The sequence below is a fragment of the Microcebus murinus genome, chromosome 16 (assembly GCF_040939455.1).
Source record: "Microcebus murinus isolate Inina chromosome 16, M.murinus_Inina_mat1.0, whole genome shotgun sequence".
Lineage (NCBI taxonomy): Eukaryota > Metazoa > Chordata > Mammalia > Primates > Cheirogaleidae > Microcebus > Microcebus murinus.
Genome location: NC_134119.1, coordinates 25,485,829 through 25,494,244, shown reverse-complemented (window position 1 = coordinate 25,494,244; position 8,416 = coordinate 25,485,829).

The window sequence follows — 8,416 nt, the reverse complement described above, 5'->3', positions numbered from 1 at the left end:
GTCCTGGGCACATGCCCACGTATGATAGAGGGGAGGAGGAGGAGGCAGCAGCAGAGAGAGGGGTGCCAGTGGGAGACAAGGGAACCAGGCATGGGGCTCATCACCAGGGCAGGAGCATCGCTGAAGGACGAAGTGATTCGCTCCTGGGTAAATACTGTAGCTTGAACCTGGGTTAAGGCACAAAGGAGCCGGCTCAAGGAGCAACGACAGCAACAACAGGTGGAAACGAGAAGGCAGAGGGATGAGAGGTCGGTAGGGTCGCTGATCCCTGGAGTCCAATACCAGGCTGGCAGTGGGGAAAGCTGAAAGCCCACCCTATTTATACTGTCAAACCCCTAAAAGGCTGCTTGGTGACACCCTGTCCCTCTGGACAAGGAGATGAAGCAAAAGGCTCAAGTAAGGAGGGTTGGTCAGAATCCAGTTTAAGAAGCAATCAGATCCCCAGGTAGCTCCAGCTCTGTTCAGCCAGATCGTGGATTTCCCCTCTTCCCCTGCAGAAGCCAGAGATTTATTTCCTCAACAGAGTGAACAGAGGCCCCTGGGACCAGACACCAAACTCAGTGGAGAGCGGGGTTGCCACACCGGAAACAGAAACCACATGAAAGCAGCTGTTCAGGGGGCTGAGGAGCCCTTCCCCAGCCTTGCTCCTCACACGTTCCCAGAGCACCGGCCACCACCCCAACAGGAAACGGGGTGGTTTCCAGTAAAGGGGTGCAGACAGCTGAAGCTGCCAGGCCCAACTTGTGCATTCAGAGCACCCGATCAGCTGTGAGGTGCCCGCCCTTCCCCATGAGAGGGGCAACCAGACAGCTGAGGGAAACATGGAGCATGAAAGATAAACCCAAACACACACACAAAATAATCAACGGGAGGAAACTGAAACTATGCAGGGAGAAGAAAACGTAAAGAAAAAAAAATTGTCACTAATACCTCTAAAGAGATAGGAGAAGAAATATTACCCAGGAAATGAAACAATGGAAGGATGCTACCAAACTCTGACTTCCTTTGCAGGAAACCTAGCGGACTGGTTGTTGGTGGGAGGAAATCTCCACACATTTGGGTGACCAGAAGTGACGTGTTCTGTGGTGAGTGTGAGTAGAAAATTTAAAAAGCTCTTTGGTTCTTTTTTTTTTTTTTTAATGTCTTGCAACTGTATATTTATACAGCAGAAGAAAACAAATCCAGGAAGATTTCACAGCACATGTGATATTTGAATGCAGAGCTTGAAGTACACCAAGGATTTCTCCCAGGTGGACAAAGATGAGAAGAATATTCAAAACAGAGAGAACAATTTATACAAAAACAATGAAAGGGGGGTGTGGTATCAGGTAGCATATCAACGCCAAATTGACTGGCGCTCAACACTAAATGATTGTCTTTCATTCACACATCTGCAGGTTGCCTGGGTTTGGGTTGATGGACTGATGAGTAGTTTGGCGGGCTTGGGTCTGAACTGCAGGTTGGATCCAGGTATGTTCCATTCTTTGTGAACCGAGAGCTACCTGAAGCAGGCTCTTTGGACTATGCAGACAGAAGAACAAGAGGGCAAGCACATTTCAAGCCTCCAGATGTGTGGCATCCACTAACATGCCATTGTCCAGAGTAATTTACATGAACAAGCCTAACACCAACGGGCTGGGGAAGTGCATGCCTCCCTCACTGAAGTTTTGCTAAATGTTTTTTTTTTTTTTTTTTTTTGAGACAGAGTCTCACTTTGTTGCCTAGGCTAGAGTGAGTGCCATGTCGTCAGCCTAGCTCACAGCAACCTCAAACTCCTGGCTCAAGCAATCCTTCTGCCTCAGCCTCCCAAGTAGCTGGGACTAGAGGCATGCGCCACCATGCCCGGCTAATTTTTTCTATATATATTAGTTGGCCAATTAATTTCTTTCTATTTATAGTAGAGACGGGGTCTCGCTCTTGCTCAGGCTGGTTTCGAACTCCTGACCTCGAACAATCCGCCCGCCTCGGTCTCCCAGAGAGCTAGGATTACAGGCGTGAGCCACAGCGCCCGGCCAGTTTTGCTAAATCTTATACCTGATTATCACAATAATCTAAACTCTCACAACTGTGTTTGGGGAATAGCATGAACACATGTAACTTCTGGAAACTTTCTATTTGCTTTTTCTTTGTTTTATGAGATGGTCAGTCCAATGTGGCCACAATAGGAAACATGGGAGAGGCTCAGGGAAAACCGAAACGTATTATGCTCATAGGTCCTAGAGACAGAAGGCGTGGCATGCCACCAAGGGCCACCCGGGAAATACACCAGGGTGGTCAGGAGGCAGAAGACGGGAGTGAGGAGAAAGCATGAGGCCAGAGCTTCCATTGCGAGTTCAGAGGGAAAGGCAAGGCAGGGCGGGGTGAACAGTTAAAGGACTGGCTAGTCCGAATAATTTCTTTGGGCTTTGGACCATAAGGGTGGTCTCTAGTTGCCTAGTGCCTGGCCCTGGGTGATTCAGGCAGAAGAATGTTACCTCCTGGGTGCACAGGCCGGAGGAGAGGTATGGTTTAGGATTGGTTAGTTTGCATATCGGAGGCAAGTTCCTGGCTGGGTCTTTTGCTATATCTAAAAATTGGCTAGCCCCCAGGGAGGGGCAGTCTTTCTAAGTCAGAAAGGATTTTTAAGATGTCAAAATATCATCCATCATATACAGAAAATTTGAAAATATTTATAATACATACCTTAAAAACAAGAATAAAAGTTATTCAACTAGCACCAGCTCCAGGTGGCAACTGAACACTTGAAACGAGGCAGGTGAGACTGAGGAATTGAAATTTTGTTAGTTTTTTGGAGGTAGGGGGTGGACAGAGTCACACCACTAGAGTGCCGTGGCATCAGCCTAGCTCACAGCAACCTCAGACTCCTGGGTTCAAGCGATCCTCCTGCTTCAGCCTCCCGAGTCGCTGGGACCACAGGCGTGTGCCATCACAGTTGGCTATTTTTTCTTTTAGTAGAGACGGGTCTCGCTCTTGCTCAGGCTGGTCTCTAACTCCTGACTTCAAGTGATCCTCCCACCTCAGCCTCTTAGAGTGCTAGGATTATAGGCATGAGCCACTTTGCCCGGCCAAATTCTGTTAGTTTAAATAGCACATGTGGTTTACAGCTATTGTGTAGATCGTGCAGTTATAAACACTATAGTTCAAGCTGATATTTCAATCAGAGGATTCCTTTTATGAAATCCATTCTGAAAGCCTAGTTTTCTACATTTATATATTTGTTCTATCATGAATTTTAGGATTTATTTTGATGATGTACTAATACTTGTTCTTTATAAAGTTTAGAGGTGACCAAGAGGACCATGTGAGCCAAGTTAACTCAATTCCTGGACAAAAACTATTTCCCTGACCCCAACCTCCTTGCCAATGTGTGTCCCTGGGACAAGAAAAGCTAGAAGAGGACAACTCAAAGTGGACCCCTCTCCTGATAGTCAACATCAGATGGTCACATGGAAATGACATTTTCCTATTTGAATAATCTTGCATTATTGTTACATATAATTTACATTTACAAATTCCACAAATATTAAGCATGTACCTCTCTACTGGGAAGGAGTATAATAATTCTGACAAATAAATATAAAAGTGGTGCATACATGAGAATGCTTCTGTATAATTTTTGAGCACCGAAATCTCAGAAAGTTGAAAACTCTGGATAAAATATAAAATTCTTTCTCTTTCTAATTTCTTAGTGTCTATCCATTTGAGGAGAAAAAAGATGGAGCAGAAAACAAGGAAATTGTCCTACAGAATTGCCACAACAGATATAGCCTTTTATAAATAACACATTGAAAGAGAAAACACGGCCTCAGAAAAGTATATGACACAATAAGGGAGAGGAATTTCAAAGGTCATGAAGATAATTTCTCAGAGATAATCTGACCAGAGAAACATTTTTAACTTTCTACACTTTCTATCATAATTCCGCATGTTTCTCTGGCTTATTGTAAAGGAAAAATACCTTTAGAATACTCCAGGCTGAATACAATAGTATTCACAAAGGGAACCAGAAACACAGGGTATAAAGTCAATAACAGCAGTAACTGGGTTCCTTATCCAAACAAAAAAGAGAAAAGAGACCCAGAAACCGATAGCCAGAAGATTGTTAAGAAATGCTTCTTCCTCATTTTGTCTCTTGAGATTCTTTGTACAAGCCAGAATTTCACAATTAATTTTGCAGCTATCAAAACGCTTTAATCATTCATCAAAACAAATGCTATTTTCATTTATCAAATTGGAGATGATTCTAAAAAAGTGACATCATACTGGGAGATTCACAGCACGCTTTTGTGGGAATGTAAATTGGTAACAGCCACTTTGGCTGCATGCTTAGAAACATGATCCTTTCTGCACACTCAACATGTGGCAATTTATTTAGCTACAGGGATGTTCTTCCCAGCTGCAAAATGGAATATTATGCAGTCATTAAAAGGATGTTGCAGAATGTATTGTGATACGGGGAGAATCTAGTTAAAAAGTTATGATTGTATTTGGGTAAGGAAAAATTATATGTACACATAACAGTAACATGGGAGGGGTAGGATTGTGAAATAGTTTTATATTCTTTATTCTTACCTATATTTTCTTTCTAAAGTTTCTATTGAACATGTATTACTTTTGCAAGAAAAAAATGTTAATAATCATTGAAAAAGGAAAAGGGAGCGAGCAACTGTTTTAAATGCTACTACATGATGCTGTGAAAGTTGTTAGAATCAAAATGGAGTCACTTGTGTTAAGAACCCTGATAAATAGAGCCAGACAAGGCATGAAAAGGTGGTTCACATGTACAAATGCCTGAAAAGAAGTATCACAAAAGACTGCAAAAATCATAACCTTACACAAAAGCCAATTGCAACCTTACACAAAAAATACCTCTGCAAGGACATCTGCCCAGCAACTGCCTGTCTATACTCAAACTGGTGCCACCCTTGTTATTGATCCTTGTAGTCAAGGATAAATTTCTCAAAACAATTATGTAATCCTCCTCCTTTTTCCTTTAAAAACCTTTGTCTTTCTTTACCTCCCTGAATACGCTTATGGTTTACTACAGCATGCATATTCCCATTTCTGAATGCCCTATTTCTGAATAAACTTCGTTTTTTTTTAGAAAGCTTCTCTCTGTCATTTAGGTTGACAAGGCCTGGCTGTCCCCTGGGGGTGGTGGATGCCATCTAATGCTTCATTTTAACAAGTTGCCTTTTGCTCAGACCAGGCTGGGGTGGAGTTTCTTTTCCTTGCCATCAATGCTGTGTAATACTCTAACTCAAACTTTTTATGATGTGGAGGTACTGGCAAAAGAATAAACCCACGCGTTGATTTGTGGTATTCCTCCACACCTCTGCTACCAAGGCTTTAAGACTTTCAGAAATAAGCTCAAATTCTCAACATCCAGAATGATTGAAACAATCTGTCTTAGCCCCTTTATGCTGCTATAACAGAACACGACAGATTAAGTAATTTATAAAGGACAAAATTTTATATCTCACAGTTCTGGAGGCTGGGAAGTCCAAGATCAAGACACCAGCATGTTCAGTGTCTGGTGAGGGCTTCTCTCTGCTCCCAAGATGGTGTCTTGATGCTGCAACCCCTGAAGGGGAGGAGCACTGTGTCCTCAGGGGGCAGAAGGCAGAAGGGCAAGGGGGCCAAATGCTGCTGTGGGAAGCCTCTTTTTTAAGGACCTGAATTCCATTCACAAAGAAGGAGCCCTAATGACCTAAATATCTCTTAAAGGCCATACCTCTTAATACTATCATGTTGGCCATTAAGTTTCAACACCTGAATTTTGGAGGGGACACATTTAAACCATAGCACCATCTTATATTATGTTTTAATTGGGGTTACATAGTGCCATCTTGACCATTTCTAAGAAGGCAGCAGTTTGCATTTGAGGTGTGAGCAGGAAGGTATGACACTCCACTCTTACACAGGAGTTGTTTCTTCCCCAAGATATTATCCACAAGGTCTGGAGACCCGAATGCATTTAGCACAAATGAAAGTTTCTGACGCTCCCTGACCCATTTGTGCCTCCAGGTCCCTCCCACCCAGTGTTCACTCCACCCTTTTCAGTCTCAAGGTGCTTCTCCCTGGCAGAAAAATCAGAAGCAAAATATGAGCAAATATAGAAACCAGAGTTTTCAGAGTATTTTTCAGATTGCTTCAAATGGCAGCATTTTACAATCCTGGTTTGTCTCACTTTCTTGATTCAATACAACAAAAAGAAAAAAATAAAGAACATAAAAGAAGATAGACAAATGGCCAATAAACATGAAAAAAAAAATGTTCAACATCACTAATCATCAGGGGAATGCAAATTAAAACCACAATGAGATTTCACCTTACCCCAGTCAGAATAGCTTTTATTTAAAATTCCAAAAGCAATAGATGCTAGTGTGGATGCAGAGAGAAAGGAACATTTACACACTGTTGGTGGGACTGTAAATAAGCACAACTTCTATGGAAAACAGTATGGAGATTCCTCAAAGAAGTAAAAGTCAACCTACCATTTGATCCAGCAATCTCACTACTGGGTATTTACCCAAAGGAAAAGAGGTCATTTTATCAAAAAGACACCTGTACTTGAATGTTTATCGCAGCACAATTCACAATTGCAAAGATGTGGAATCAACCCAAGTGCTCGTCAATTCATGAGTGAATTAACAAAATGTGGTATATGTACACTATGGAATATCACTCAGCCATAAAGAAGGATGACTTAATGCCTTTTACAACAATTTGGATGAAACTGGAGACCATTGTAGTAAGTATGTAAAAAATGGAAAAACAAACACCATATGTACTCACTGTCAAATTGGAACTAATTGATGAGCACACGTGTATATAGAAGGAAGTAAAATTCAATGGAAATTAGTCAGAAGGGAGGGGGGAGAGGACACGGACAAAAACCTACCTAACAATGAACAATATCTGGATGATGGGCACTCTTATAACGATGACTCAAGCATTATAAAAGCAATTCATGTAACCAAAATTATTTGTACCCCATGATACTTTGACATAAAAAAAATTAAAATAAATTTTTAAAAATAACACAACTGCCTATGAGCTTTGACATGACCTCCAACCACTTACACTTTCATATTGTTGATTTTGGCATTGAATTTCACTTCCACTATATGCTATTAACTTTTATGCAGATGTCCCTCATTTGAAGTCTTTTGGGTAATTTCTACTGTTGTTCCAGTCAAGCAATTATAACTTATATAAGGCCAGCGCAGCTCTCAGCTCAGTCTTGGCATGAAGTCTCATTCAAAGAAATATCAGTCCATCAGAAAATTGAAACAATTAAAATTGTGTGTGCCTCTCAAGAAAACGCCACAAGTAAACAAAGCTTCTGAAACAAGATAGAGAATATAAGTTGATGCAGAGTGCGAATTTTAACGTGTGACACACCAATCATAAGTGTTTTGAACACCAAGAACAACGTGGTCAGGGCAGCAGGCCTGGAAGCTGCCCCTGGTTGGCAACACTCAAAGCAAAAAAACGGAGACTCAGCTGAGGAAGGAAGCCCAGAGGGTGGCTGCTTTCGTCCTGAGGAAGAACAGTCAAGCACAGGGTGGGGGCGGTGGCCCAGGAGGATGCAGTGTGGTAGGAGTCCCAGGAAGGCCTGTGTGGAGGCGTGCCTTGCAAACCCAGCATCTGAGAATGTGAACCTTGTGAACCTTTTTGATTAAGAAATGGTCCTATCATTCCAGCCAGGTTCCTGCCCCACTCCATGGAGGAGGGAATGCTGCACAGAGAGACCAAGAAGAATCTGAACAGACAGGCCTTGCTGAGTTTCCCCACCTGGCCTGTCAGTATTAGATCATACCCTTTTTGTCCAATCACATTGCAACATGGTTGTCTTCAGTGATGCCTATCCAACAAAGTCTCCATTAAAAACCTAAGAGGACAGGGTTTGGAGAGCTTCCAGGTAGCTGGACATGTGGAAGTTCATGGAGGGTGACATGCCCGGGGAGGGCATGGAAGATCTGTGCCCCCCTCCCCCATGCCTTGCCCTACACACGCCTTCATCTGTATCCTTTGTAATATCCTTTATAGTAAACGTGTTTCCCTAAATTCTGTGATCTGCTTCAGGAAATTAATCAAACCCAAGGAGGGGGTTGTGGGAGCCCCAAGTTGAAGCCAGTCGGTCAGAAATTCCAGGGGCCCAGACTTGAAACTGATGTCTGAAGTCAGGGATAGGGGAGCAATTTTGGGGACAGAGCCCTCAACCTGTAGGATCTCACACTATCTCAGGAAGATAGTGTTGGAATTGAATTGGAGTACACTCAGCTGGTGTTTGCTGCAGAACTGATTGCTTGCTTGCTGGTGGGGAGAAATCCCCACAGATTTTGGGGTCACAGAAAGTCTCCTGTGTTGATGATTGCTGTGTTGTGGTGTGACAGCAGAGGAAAATATG